Source organism: Anabrus simplex, chromosome 3 (genome assembly GCF_040414725.1).
Source record: "Anabrus simplex isolate iqAnaSimp1 chromosome 3, ASM4041472v1, whole genome shotgun sequence".
NCBI classification, from domain to species: Eukaryota; Metazoa; Arthropoda; class Insecta; order Orthoptera; family Tettigoniidae; genus Anabrus; species Anabrus simplex.
The window spans coordinates 308,012,114-308,027,942 of NC_090267.1; positions in this window are offsets into that span (position 1 = coordinate 308,012,114).

Sequence of the window (15,829 nt, forward strand, 5' to 3'; positions counted from 1 at the left end):
TGAGGGCAGTCGCCCAGGCGGCAGATTCCCTATCTGTTGTTTTCCTAGACTTTTCTTAAATGATTCCAGAGAAATTGGAAATTTATTGAAAATCTCCCTTGGTAAGTTATTCCAATCCCTAACTCCCCTTCCTATAAACGAACATTTGCCCCCAATTTGTCCTCTTGATTTCCAACGTTATCTTCATATTGTGATCTTTCCTACTTTTCAAGACACCACTCAAACGTATTCATCTACTAATGTCATTCCACACCATCTCTCCGCTGACAGCTCGGAACATACCACTTAGTCGAGCAGCTCGTCTCCTTTCTCCCAAGTCTTCCCAGCCCAAACTTTGTAACATTTTTGTAACGCTACTCTTTTGTCGGAAATCGCCCAGAACAAATCGAGCTGCTTTTCTTTGGATTTTTTCCAGTTCCTGAATCAAGTAATCCTGGTGAGGGTCCCATACACTGGAACCATACTCTAGTTGGGGGTCTTACCAGAGACAAATATGCTCTCTCCTTTTGTACAGCCTTCATTCTTGGCTGTACAACTGTGTGTTGCCCGCTTATCACATTCGAACCATCATAGCTCTGAGCTATTACTTTTTCTGGGGTCTTATTTGTCTCCAATTTATCTAGTTCGGCAAATAAAGCTTGACTAATTCCGTATATACGTAATTTTCACATCAGATCTTCAGTGATGGTATCCTTTAAATGTAATCATCATTGTATATCCAAATGGCAAAAACAGCTGATAAGGGTAGTCTTAAGATCTCGATTTGCTCTTCTCTTTTCTGTCAAAATTGTCAAGAAAGAGGTGTGGGGAATAGTGCTATGGCCGCCCCCCCACCCCCCACCCCTCACGCCCCGACCTAACAGTTCACCGGTCAACACTGTTATTAACAACAAAAGATGTTTCGACTTACCGGTAACTAACTGTCGATGACAGTGTTGCGATGGGTCAGCTAACATGGCCAGTGTGTACGATGAAATGCGGGCTAAATTTATACAAGCTCAGAATGAAGCTGCGTTAGTGCACTGCTTGACAAATTCTCTGAATCTTGTATTACGGGATACCCTAAAAGGAATGCCGCAATGTAATAAGAGTAATCAATTTTGTCAAGGAATCTCCCAATCTCTTCACTTATTTAAAACCTGATGTTACTGCAAACTTTAGATCATTCTATCTTACTAGATGAACTTTGCGTTGTCTTCCATTGTAGCCAACTGTACTGAACTACAGGAAATTTTCATACAGTTATTAAGGATGATAAATCTGATGCAGGTTCTAAATCTAATGGTTTCTAAATGCAGATGGAATCTTTCGATTTATTTTTCACATTAGAAGTTTTGGTTAAACTGTTCGGACATACTGCCCTGCAAGGAAAGACTCTTAATTTTAATGGCCAATACAATGACTATCACACGTTCAACGATTCAGATTCCAATAGAGTTTCTGAGATGTCAAAATCTTTCCCGTCAAGCCCAGTACGTTTCAGCTGCCGTATAAGAGTATTGTGCAAAGCGTTATAAAATCATTTTAATTATCAATGAAGCAAGCGTAGACAGTTTACAATTGGTCAAAGCATTTTTGAAGTAAATTGGATAGGCACCACGGCGTTTTTAGTACCAAAGCCGTTTAATCTGCCTGAACATATAATTCAGATTGAGACAAGAGGTCTAAAGTTTGAATCTGAAGTTGAATTTTAATAATAATAATAATAATAATAATAATAATAATAATAATAATAATAATAATAATAATAATAATAATGTTCAACAACTGTCTTCAGTGTTAAGGATCTCTGGAATTTCAACCTCAAAATTGGATGGATTCATTACCATGTCAGTAGATCTGCTGATATGGGTCCCCCACACATTTGAACTACCGAGCTCGATAGCTGCAGTCGCTTAAGTGCGGCCAATATCTAGTATTCGGGAGATAGTGGGTTCGAACCCCACTGTCGGCAGCCCTGAAGATGGTTTTCCGTGGTTTCCCATTTTCACACCAGGCAAATACTGGGGCTGTACCTTAATTAAGGCCATGGCCGCTTCCTTGCCATTCCTAGCCCTTTCCTGTCCCATCATCGCCATAAGACCTATCTGTGTCGGTGCGACGTAAAGCAACTTGCAAATAATAAAAACACACTTTTGAACTTTTAAACACCAACCGACCGCATCAGACTTCCCGGCTGAGACCTTGATCATGGAAGGTGACTGAATGGTCAAGTACGACATGCAGCCGGTCGGAATAAGATACTATCCGAGAATATTCGTACAGTGATTATGAAAGAATACTGGAGGATTCCACAGTCCACCGAAGACCACTGTGGTTGGGAATCAGATGACTAAACCTCAGCTCACTATCCCAATAGAGAAACGCACTTAATCGCATGTGTTCTACAAGAAATATCAAATGAATATGAAAATTAAAGGTAGCTTTCTCCTTTTACGAAACTTAATTCGCCGTTGACATCGTGCGAGAGACTTACAGTACATACTTCTCAAATATTAGACTGGAATACGTACCCCAGCTACTCAACTGTAATAAGAAGCTAACGGAGTTATTATGTGAAAACAAGCAATCTTGTCATTCTTTAAGTTTGCATCTCAGTTCGGTTTCTTGAAGTTAAGTACAACTTTGGTTCTTTGAGTTGCTGTATATTAAACATTATTATTATTATTATTATTATTATTATTATTATTATTATTATTATTATTATTATTATTATTATTATTATTATTATTATTATTATTATTATTATTATACCGCTGTCCGGGCTCTATGGCTAAATGGTAATAGCGTGCTGGCCTTTGGTCACAGGGGTCCCGGGTTCGATTTCGGGAATTTTAACCATCATTGGTTAATTTCTCTTGCACGGGACTGGGTGTATGGGTCGTCTTCATTATAATTTCATCCTCATCACGACGCGCAGGTTGCCTGTGGGAGTCAAATCGAAAGACCTGCACCTGGCGAGCCAAACATGTCCTCGGACACTCCCGGCACTAAGCCATACGCAATTTCATTTTTATTACACCGCTTTTCACACACCTGTCGGGTCACAGGTGCTAATTGTGGAGCATATATGGATTTAGCCCTGTTTTACATCCGGACGCCCTTCCTGACGCCAACCGTATGTGGAGGAATGTTTCTGCGATGGTTGTTAGTTGGTGTGTTGTCCGAACATAAGAGGAGAGTGTTGAGACAAACACAGAGACCTACTAGTCTCCGAGTCAAAGGAAATAACCATACGCGATTAAAATCCCCGACCCGGCCAGGAATCGAACCCAGAAGCCTTTGAACCGAAGGCCTAAAAGCTGACCATTCAGTCAGGGAGTCGAACTGTATATTAAACGTTACTATCACTGGGAATATCTCAAGCTGGCTATGCACAGTTCAAGGTGATATCCTTGGAGAAACAACAAATGCATACTTCACATGTTTTACAAATTACTTCCATCATCTTAATTCCACCGTGGATTAACACGAGGGTCCTCCGAATCATGTGATCTTCGGCCTTCAACTGCTTCAACTCCGTTAGTATGGTTGAGGTTAGAGGTCGCTCGCTTAGATAAGCGGTAAAGTAATAAGGGATGCAGTTCCGTCTATTAATGAGACTTCAGTGACGTTAGCAATGTGTATAAACGTAGTCGTATAATTAGAAACATGATCCCGATGACAGATTTTAATGAAAGGACCAGTCAACATATACTTCAAAAGTATCCTTTAAGGAAACTCAACAAATCAATGCTCGGAAATCTTGGAGCAGTTAAAAGCTTCACAACAAGTATTGCAGACTTACATACCATTACAAAGACACCCTACATAAGTAGACTTCGCCCTCGACCAAACAACAAATTTCTACAACAAAACACAGCTACATAATAGCCCCTTAATCAGATCCTTAGGCCAGTATGAGCCAGACAGACGCGACAAAATTCACCGCTTACTCAAATACATATTTCTAATTTTTTTTTTGCTTTACGTCGCACCGACACAGATATGTCTTATGGCGACGATTGGATAGGGAAGGCCTAGGAATTGGAAGGAAGTGGCCGTGGCCTTAATTAAGGTACAGCCCCGGCATTTGCCTGGTGTGAAAATGGTAAACCACGGAAAACCATCTTCAGGGCTGCCGACAATGGGGCTCGAACCCACTATCTCCCGATTACTGGATACTGGCCGCAATTAAGCGACTGCAGCTATCGAGCTCGGTACACATATTTCTAATTAAAGAAATACTACAAAATCCAGATTAAAACACGCCAAGACAAAATGCCCTTAAAAAGCCTTTTACCCTAAACAGTCACACACCTACAACAAGATAAGGACCGTTTTAGCAACCTCTGCTACGAACCAAGGAACGCCGAGGCTGGTCGCATAATATGCAAACCACAATCGCGAGCAATACCGATAGCTGTACACAATATAATTGCTGTCTTCCTAAATTTGAAAGTGTCACAAACAACTGACACACAAGAATATCATGTTATTCTAGCAAACAATCCAGCGACAGGGCCCGATACAGTTAAGAAACATCGGGCGTGGTCAGGGTTTGGATGGGTTACCATCCAGGCCCGGCCCTGCCGCTGGTCCGTAAAAAATTTTAGATGTTTTCTAACACAGCCATGGCACACAACGAATAATGTCACGTTCTTTACCATATTCCCACTTAACCGTAATAACAATACAGTAAATAATTTCACTACTTTATTATTATTATTATTATTATTATTATTATTATTATTATTATTATTATTATTATTATCAGCATCTATATACTTATTATTCTTATACTTTATTTTCTACAACAGGCCAGGTGAGGAGCGCAACATTGTGCACCGGTACTGGCACCGCACTAGGTACCCCCTCAGGGGTGCCCAAACTGACATATGGTAAACTGTCATTATCTTCTTAAAGTTCTACATAATCTTGATGAATTTGCCATCCACAATCTTCGAGGGTCACAATCTTCGAGATGTGTGGTGACTACACCATCGAATTTAAGCCTGACATTATTCTCTTTTAGAAATGATCCCCATATTCCTTTATCTAAATAATAATAATGGCGTGTGACCTCCGGAGAGGCCTGATGCAGGTCTTGCCAGTTGACGCCGTACAGGTGGTCTGTGCGATGGGACCCTACGTAAGATGAATTACAATTCTGAAGAAGACACAAATACCCAATCCCCGAGCCAGAGGAATTAACTAATTAAAGTTAAAATCCCCACCCAGCTGGGAATCGAACCCGGGACCCTAGCACCAAAGTTACACATGCTAACCATTTAGTCATGGAGCCGGATCCTCCATCTGATACCTTCATTTATCCAGAGTTGTTTAGTCTCCTTACTTCAGTTGTTACAGTTAATAACGAGGTCTCGTACTTTTCCTTAAAATGGCAATCGTCGCTGCTATCACCAGTAGACTAATTACTTCAGTTCATGTTATTTATTTATTTATTTATTTAAGAGCAACCTCCACACATACCGTATTAGGCTATAGTGCCTCCTACCCACTATATAAGAGCGATAAATGTATCTGGCATAAAAATCCCATAATCTACGGAGTTTGCGCGTTTACAGTAAAGTTGTAGAAAATTGGGTTGAGTGAATGAAACGACGGGAAAATCAACTCTTAACAGTGAAGTAGGAGGCAAAAAAGAAGCACCGATTCGTCGAAAAATTAAGTTATCGACTAAAAGCGAAAAAGGGCTGTGAAAGGCGTGAAAATCAAAAACTTTCCAGTTCTCGCAAACTTAATACCATAGAAATTCGAAGAGAAAAGGATTTTCCCAGAGTTGTTTGGAGGTAAAACACGAAATAGAGGGGCAGTTAAATGGAAGCAATGCCAGATTCAGCTGGGTTCCAGTGGAGTTCGGATGAGGCCTAGCTTGTAATTTTCCGACAGAACCACCAAATGAGAATGCCTCCACATACGGCCGTAAACATAAAGATTATCCAAATAAATATTTAGAGAACAGTTAAGGTACACCTTAGTTGCATTTGTCAAGTTCATATAATTTCATTTAACCTTTAGTGTATTTCAGAACTGAAGATGAACGCCTTTTGTAGAGAATTGATTCGCACGTTACTTTACTCCAATACCGATAATCTGAAAATTGACCTACGTTAAAATTCAATCTCGAAGTCCCCTGAAAGTCCAATTATTTTCAAAAATTTAGAATAAAGAATATTAAATGTTGAATGTTAGTATTTTTCTGCTACCATCTTAATTTCACCAAGGACGCAAGTAATTTTGCAAGTACACCCGCCATCTCAGTTCAAATATCAAGGATTAAAGCGCTAGCAATGTATGTGAATTAAATTCATCTGTTTTAAAGATGAGAGCAAAGGAATAAAAAATATAACAAGATAATATATTAATAATTATTAGCTTCTCACGCCATTCAACTGCTCTTGGAGGTATCTCCATGAAGACATTTCGCCAAGGTAGGCTATTTGAGACTTGACTGTCTGATGTACTACCTGGTAACTGCAGTATGGATCAATTACCTTGTTTCACTTAAAATGAGAGTACTCACACACACTGTGGTTTGTACGTATTATTTTGGCGATCTTCTACACACGTCAAGTTAGTTCAAACCTGCTAGTTTGATTTCCTTTGACATATAATTTCATGTCGATTTGGGATCTCCTTAAAAAGAAAAATTGTTCGGCTATTTGGTTTGGTTTTAACAGTTGATTGTTTTCACGTAGACAGCCTCTTATAGCTCAACCACTCATATTCGGAAAGTGAGCGTCACGGAATTTTGTACTCTGATCCGTGGTAATTATTCGACTCGGTAGATGCAGAGTGGGTCTTGGCCCATAAGTGGCCACAGCTCGTCTAGGTTTTAGTGGGAAGGAAACTGATGATGTTTAAAATATGACCCCAGCCGTCGGCTGTCCTGAGAATGGTTTTCCGTGGTTTTCCATTCTCTTGCACTAAGGCGAATGCCGGGACAGTTCCTAGTATAGGCCACGGCCGCCAACCCCCTCACCTTCTCCGTGTATCTCCTTTACCGTAACAAATATCCCGGCCTGAGAGACGGTGTCCCCGTCTAAGGGGCCCGCCTCCCCCTTCAGGGGAGGAATGAAAACATTTTAGTAGCAGTAGTATCAGGTAATAATTTTTCAAGAATAGGCAGTATGTTTGACATGAATAAGTCATTGCATAGGTTTGTACTTGGAATACATGCTTCATAGACAATGTTATCACGCTAACGGCATCAGGCTGCGGGGGGAGCTGTGGCGTGAACCTCTCATTTCTGACTGTTCAGTACACTTCAAACCGCTGCAACGAGCGAACGGCTCACCAGATTGGAGCAAAAATAACCAGACTAACTCATACGATAGCAAATGAACATAAATAACAACCACATATAGCGACTTTATGGCCACAATAAACATTTTCTTTGCAGGTCACAAACCATAAAGACCAAAATCTAGGTTTTAGTGGGAAGGAAACTGATGATGTTTAAAATATGATGAAAACTCAATGAGACGAATCCAACAATAAAAGAATGGCCAGTCCCTCATTTCTCTCATAGCTCAAGGATGTCACGCACAAACGGTGGCGTGCCAGATGCGACCGTGCCGCATGCGACCCGTGCCACTAGCAACCGCACAATCTGTAACCGTGTCGGATGCGACCGACGTTGACAAGCAAATTGTCATTTGATAAACTGTGTAATCACCCAAGATAAGGTAAGCTAAATCAGAACCAGAAAAAGTTAGAGGAAAGGCCAAAAATTGAGAACACTGCTTACGGTTACGTGCCAGATGCGACCGTGCCGGATATGACCAGGCCATTATCGTGCCAATAGCGACCGAATGGATAAGCATCGTGCCGCATGCGACCCATCAGTCACAATTGAGGCATTGAGTGAGAGAGTGGGCTATGCCAGAGTTGGATGAAACTGAGAAATTTAGAGTTTTGTGTTTGCTCTAATAATGAGAAAAGCATTCCTATTAACACATAATTTATTGTTTACCATTTCAAAGCATACATATCAAACTCTTTAGGAAAATTGTTTACAGGGTGTAATTCCATCATTTAACCGGCTCCTTAGGCCCTTTCCACCTGCAAACATCCAAACAAAATAACCTAGCATTACTACCTATAGGTTCACTAACACTACCTACCCAAGACTTGCCTTCATTACCCGGTTACTATAAAACTTTGTCCTTTATAACAAATACTAGCAGTTACCCGCGACTTCGCTTGTGTGGATTTCGTAATTTGATAAAGTAATCGTTACTACGACATTACCTGAAAATCCCTAAAGTATAAAAACTCATCGAAAATTGAGTATCATTAACCACAGAAACTCTTTGTAAACCACATTTGTTTTATTGCCTTTCAGGGCTAAAGATGACCATTCGACATAGAACTGTACATGTAAAAAACAGTCTTCTCTCAAGTCGAAAATGAAACCATATTTATTTTTAAATGAGATTTCAAATACCTATTTCCACGTCTTTTTCAGTTATGAGTATTCCCATAAAACAGAAATCAACTCCACCTCATAAAAAATAATTAATTTCTTCTTTCACTTCTTTTCACCGCAGTTAAGTGCCTTTTCCGAAAACAAAAAAATACATGTTCTTCTATTTTTAAGGATTTTCCATCCAATTGTCATGTCTCTAACTAGTTAAGTTTTTGACCTATACCGTACATATACCGGTATTCATTTTCAAAATTCACCCGCTTTTTCCATTCATTTGAGTCCCTTTAGTGGATTTTCCAAAAACAAAAAATACGTCTTTTTATTTTTAAAGGAGATGCAAAATATCAACTCTTACGGCTGAAATATATATGCAGTTTTGAGAGGTATCCTCATAAAAATAATTCAACTCCTCTTTCATCCCCCCTTCCTTTTTTAAGCTTATTTCCCACAAACAAATGCGTGCTTCTTTAATTTTAAATGGGATTCCAAATACCAATTTTCACTTCTGTAAACTTCGGTTTTTGAGTAGAAGTATATCCGTAAAAATATTTCAGTTTTTTCACTTCCTTTCACCTTCCCACTTATGTGCATTTTTCGAAAACAAAAAGTACATGTTTCATTATTTATAAAGAAGCTTTCAAATACCAATTATCACGACTGTAATATCTTCAGTTTTGAGATGCATGTATCCTAATAAAGTGGATTTAACTGCTCCCCCCCCCCCCCCACGAAATAATCTGTGTCCCTTTATTTGTAAAGGAGATTCCAAATACCAATGTTCACGTCTTTAACATCTTTAGTTTTTTATATAAATAGCCTCATAAAAATAATTAAACTTTTTCAATTCTGTATTCCCCTTAAGTGGATTTTCCCAAAACAAATGAATATGTCTTTATTTTTAAAGGCGATTCCAAATACCATATTTACGTTTGCAACATTTTTAGTTTTTGAGATATAAGTAGTATCCTCATACAAAGAATTCAACTAATGTTTCAATTCTTTCATCGCCCCCCCCCCCCCCTCGCCCATTAAGTGGATTTTCCGGAAAAATACGTATTTCTTTATTTTTAAAGGAGGCTCCAAATACCAATTTTCACGTCTGTAACATCTTTAGTTTTTGAGATATCAGTATCCTAATAAAAATAATTCATCTCCTTTTTCACCTCCCCCAAGTTGATTTTCTCCAAAAAATGCACACAGTGCGTTCTTATTTGGACTGATAAGTCAGCAAGAATGCAGTGGAATTTAACGAACATTTAAGTAGAAGGCACAAATCTTTCACATATTCTGTGAAAAATTCCCTTGGTCATCTAGTTACGGTATGCAGAAAGGCATTTCAGAAAGCTTTCCCAACCCCAAAAATACCAACAGAAGTGGTATTTTGTCTAAGGCAACTCTGGGTGTACAATTTCGGTATTCATATATGCAACCAGAAAATTGCCTTTATGTGTATGTGGGCCGAAGACGTTGCTTCGCGAGGTGCTTTAGAGATTGCAGTACATAGACACAACGCACACATTGCATGCTTCTAGCTGCTTGGCATAGCTCACTCTCTCACAGCATAAATGTGAGATGAGTAATTGACAGAAAATATGTTCTTTGAAAAAGAAAGGAAGCAGCCTGCAGAAGTCTTTGATATTTTGCACACTGAAAGATGAATGCAAGCCCTATACAAGGGTACCAATAACTCAATTTTGACAAAATCTTGGCATAGCCCACTCTCTCACTCACTGCCTCAATTGGTCTGCATTAAGGGCTGTCACCAAGTGGCAGATTGCTTATAAGTAGCTAACTTGGTCTTTCCTAAAATAAAGGTCTGACACCGTGGGAAAGCAGGCTCGAGTGCCTTTGGTCGAAACAAAAATATAATAATGTTGCTGACTTTACGTCCCAGTAACTACTTTTATGGTTTAAGAACACGCCGAGGTGCCGGAACTTAGTCCCGCAGGACTTATTTTACGTGCCAGTAAATCCACCGATACAAAGCTGACATATTTGAGCACGTTCAAATACCACCGGACTGAGCCAGGATCGAACCTGCCAAGTTGGAGTCGGAAGACCAGCATCTCAACCGTCTGAGCCGTCCGAGCCACTTAGCCTGGATGAAAAAAGAATCACCATCAAAATGTTGGCCGGCAGGGTAGGAAAGTTGGTGGTAGACAGTTTCTAATCACTAGATTGCATGCCAAAAGCCTGGATTCAAATCCAAACCTTTTCGCAGTGTTCAAATGGAGTGAGGGAATATGATGCTGTTGATGGTGATTCGGCCGTCGGATGGAGACGTAAAGCATTGAGCAGACCCCTTGGTATTATTCGAGAGGAGTAGGTTACGTGCCGAAACCGGGTTTCATCTTTCCCTACTTAATTATCATAATCCCACATCCAGACGCGCAGGCCGCCCACGAGTGTCAGGTAGAAAGACCTGCACCAAGCAAGCCGAACACGTCCTCGGACACTCCTGGTGCTAATAGGACACGATAAGTAAGTAGGCCTAAGTCGTAAATAATTTCAGAGAATTAAGATTTTTTTGCTAGTGGCATTACGTCGCACCGACACAGACAGGTCTTAAGGCGACGATGGGATAGAAAAGGGCTAGGAATGGGAAGGAAGCGGCCCTGGTCTTAATTAAAGTACAGCCCCAGCATTTACCTGGTGTGAAAATGGGAAACCACGGGAAACTATCTTCAGGGCTGCCGAAAGTAGGATTCGAACCCACTATCTCCCGGATGCAAGCTCAGGGCCGCGCGCCTCTAACCGCATGGCCAACTCGCCCGGTGGGAAAGACGTAAACGCATCACCATGTTTCGTGTTGTAAAACGAGTTTCCCCTAGAAGTGTTATGTAAAGTAGGGGCAGTAGCTGCTTATAGAACTTATTGAAATGGCATTGCACTTCGTTTAGCTTACCTTATCTTGGGTGACGACACAACTTATCAAATGACAATTTGCTTGTCAACGCCGGTCGCATCCGGCACGGTTATAGATTATGCGGTCGCTAGTGGCACGGGTCGCATGCAAAGACTTTAATATTACTTATCTAGACTCACAGAGCGCGCTGATGCTATGCGGAATATTGAACACTTTAGCGCATCGCCATGTTGCGGGCGCTTCAGCTTCGAATGGATGACTAGCACGTTGTAATGTTTACAGACCCTTGCATGTTTTCGATTTCATTTGAATCATGCCTGTTAGTGGATCTATTTTAGTATTATATGTAACGGAGTGTTAATATATTGTCAAATATTTTCAAGGAATGTGGGCACTGATATATTACAGTAGTTTCGGCAATATTAGGCCTAAAGTTAGGCCTTACCTGTAGAATGGAAAGATATTCACGAGGGTGAATTCGTGCGCAGCCTTCATTTGTACAGGTTGCTATCGGAAGGGATCTGGTATTTCTTTTCACATGTGAGTAGAAATAGAACTGTTATAAAATAACTTTAATTTACCATAATCGAGAACTAAACAGGTTATAGGGTGATTGATTCAGAGAACGCATGGACATGACATTTAGAATATTTAGGCTGCTTCTTCTTTTTTGTTTGCCTTTTTCCAATTCATCGGAGGTAATTGTTTAGAACTAAACGGCTGTTCTGAAAAAGGCTACATATTTTTCACATAAACTGTGTTGCGGTATTATAAATTTGATAAACCTGGGCCTAGAATCCGTAAGATATGATTGATACAACGTGATAAAACCTTTTAATATTAGGGTAAGGTATTGCTTCAAATTATCAGTTATCTAAAAAATGATTTATTAGTATCGTGTGTCTTCATTTCTCCAATTTTTCCCATTTGCTTTATAATAAAAGAATGCAATTGTTAATACGCTATTCCAGTAAGATCTGACAATATAAAGTCTAAATAAAGCTCATTACAGTCTTGTCAATCCTAGTCTGCAGCAGAAAACGCTAATCAAAATAACTGTTCACTATGATATTAATCTTTTTGTTTGCAAGTGCTTTACTTTCAGTTTCAACTATTTCCATTCTGGTGTAAATCATGGTGCTCATATTACAGAAAAATTAGAACGCACTTTCAATTTTTATGTGCTCAGATAATGTTAATTCGGAATGAGTTTGTAAAAGCAGTATTATTCAAGCAGATAATATTATAAGGAGGGTTTTACATCTTAAATTATACCATTCCTACTTAAGCCTAACCGGGCTGACTTTAATTAAGGCCACGGGCTCTTCCTTCTCATTCCTAAGGCTTTCCTATCCCATTGTCGCGATAAGACCTATCTGTATCGGTACGACGTAAAGCAAATTAGTAAAAATAAAACTTAACCCTAAACCACGCAGAGAAACTCAAACTAACCCTATACATTCATTTCATTTTAAGAAATACACAACAGAAGATTAGCACTAGTGTAACAAATGTCAGGCAGCATTTACCTAAATCCAAATCACACAATAATGATACAGTAACTTAACTTCTGCTCATCCAGTTACGTTATTTCATATCCAAACCAAACCAAATCCCATGGCACAAAAGCACCAAGGGACCGCTGCTCAGTCTGAAGGCCTACAGATTACGAGGTGTCATGTGGTCAGCACGGCGAATCCTTTCGGCCGTTATCTCACCGTCAGATATCTCCGTAATTGTAATCACGTAGGCTGAGCGAACCTTGAACCAGCACTCATATCCAGGTACAAATCTCTGACCTGGCCGTGGATTGAACCCGGGGCCTCCGGGTAAGAAGTAGACACGCTACCCCTACACCGCAGAGCCGGCATTTCATATTCAGAAAATGGTAAAACATGTATCTGATTGTTTTAGAACGATTTCTGCAGTCATGTACTTTTTAAACAATGTATTCAGAGAATTGAGTAAAATTAGCTGTAGGCCTAATGACTTACCAGAGAGGAATCGTAAGCTATGTTACCTTTCATAGAAAGATTTTATTTCACAGGTTTCCTTTTTTGTTGATATTGAAGATTATTATTATCGGTACAGGAGTTTATAAATATTTGTGTTCTGCAGTCTGCTGAGAGACAGGCAATTTTTATCTCACGATATGTAATCATACTTAAGTTGTAGACTGCTCTTGGAACATGTCTTCTTATTTTCAATAAAGCTAAATTGTAGAGTCTACGTTTCTCAAGAGACAGATTGTTACGTGATCCTCGTCCTTTGAGTCTGGCCTTCTTGCGATATGTACAATGTTCGAACAAATTAGTTACAAACATGACCCTTATACAGTATTAAAGTGAGCGACGTGATAATTTTCGAGGTACTGCTAGTGTATTTACATAGTAGTGTATTTTTCAGTCTTCTTATTGTCTTTTTAATTTTTTTTAGGTGCGCCACCTATGGGCTATCCAAAGGATTTGTGTAGATTGTTCCGTTTTTATAGAGAAATATATTTTAATATTACCACAGTCTTCATACTATGTATATTTATTGCGTGTGTACACGGTAGTCGGTGTAGGCTGTCATTAATTTTGTAGGGTAGATGTTTTCATGAGTGTGAAATTTAAGTTAAAGCTCGTATTACATACGATCTCCGCGTCAAGCTGAGGAGCGCCCGCAACATGGCGGTACGCGCATGGACATGTCTTCCCCAGTCACACGCTACTGCGCAGCCAGCGGTGTGGGGCCTTGGTCGCATGCAGCACGGTCGAATCTGGCACGCCGCCACTGCTTACGGGATAGGGAACGAAATTGTCTTTGTTCTGTTCAACTACTAAACCGCAAATTGTGCACAACATTAATGCACACTGAATTAGTCGTCGGGAAATGCAACCTATACAGCTCTTTACGGAGAACAATTCTAACGATTGCATGATAGGCTCAAATAATAATGAATGAGTACATTTCTTACGAATGTTTAAATAAAACATACATTAGGTACTTCACACACACACGCACACGCACACGCACACACACACACGTAATATCTAAACTCAATTCAAGAACTCGTTGAAATATGTCAGTGTAATGTATGATTTGGAATGCCATAAACCGAGGTATTCATTACCCAAAGAACACACACGAGATATTTCTAGGACAAAATCCGTACAACCAGGTAACCTTCGGCTGAATACTAGAATAACACAAGCTTGGTTATATTTTAACAAGGATTATTTGTTTTACAGTTAACTGATCTGTAAATACAGCTCTTGGGGATCATTAGGACCAGTCCCTGGATTTTCGGGAAACAGATATGACAGAGCAGCATCTTCTTCAGTTGCTTTTCAAGAACTTTCATGTGAAGTACCAGTACGGAGTGCAATGCCATTTCAATAGCAGCTACTGCCCCTACTTTACGTAACACTTCTGGGGAACCTCGTTGTCTTACAACACGAAATATGGTGATGCGTTTACGTCTTTTCCTAAAATATGTCCATATATGGAGCTGCGTTTCCGCATTGCGCCGTCACCTGGACGCCGCCTATCCGCAACGATGGATTGGCCCACAAGAAGTCCCGATCAAAACCCCTTAGATTACTTTTTTGATGGGTTAATGAAATCTAAGGTTTATCACAGAGAAGTGGAAACTCTGCAAGAGTTCCGGGAATGTGTCTTGGAAGCTGCTCAGGACATCAGTCAAAACAACGGCCGGTTAACGCATCTGGTTAATTCTTCTGGCTCGAGGTAGGTGGTGTTTGTGTTTGTCTTAAAACACATCTTTATATATATATATATATATATATATGTAACTCATCACATCACACTACCAACCATCGCAGAGACACGCAATAATGAATACATAGCGTACCGTGTTGCAGACATTTTGATTTCATCTATTTCAAAGTCAATTTCAACATCGTATTTCACCCTACGAGATGGCATAGAAACCGGATCTCTGTTGGATGACCCATAGCTGAGTTTTAATTAATCTTATCAAGCAAACAACAAATATGTCACCAGCGACCTTTTATATGTCGACACCATAGCACGTCGTGGAGTGCAGAATGGACCTCTCTCAAACTACCATTGTCGTATATGAATCGCGTTCTTGGGGTCAGGAAGCAGACACTCTACCATTGATCCACAGAGGGTGCTAGCTATGTGATTAAATCAGGTCTACGATAGCAATGGGAAGCGACACTGTTCTCTGAATCCAAGGGTGGTGCCTCGGCGTTGGCAGTGACGGTAACGTCCCATGTCAACTCGCATGCTGAGATAATACTCGCCTCAAGTCCCAGAACACATATCCAAATCAGTAAAATAAATATTACATTATGACACACACTTGCCTCAAACTCTACACAACCCAGCTCACAAGGAAACAGTTTGTATTGTCAGGAACAAGTGCAATGAAATTTCGTAAGATAATCAATTAGGGGGTACTCCAGTGGCGTATACTGAGGGCTACCAAGGCTATCAGTGAAGCCCAAACCTCAGTTGAGAATGATGGAAGTTCAGAGCACATTATAATGTAAGCATCT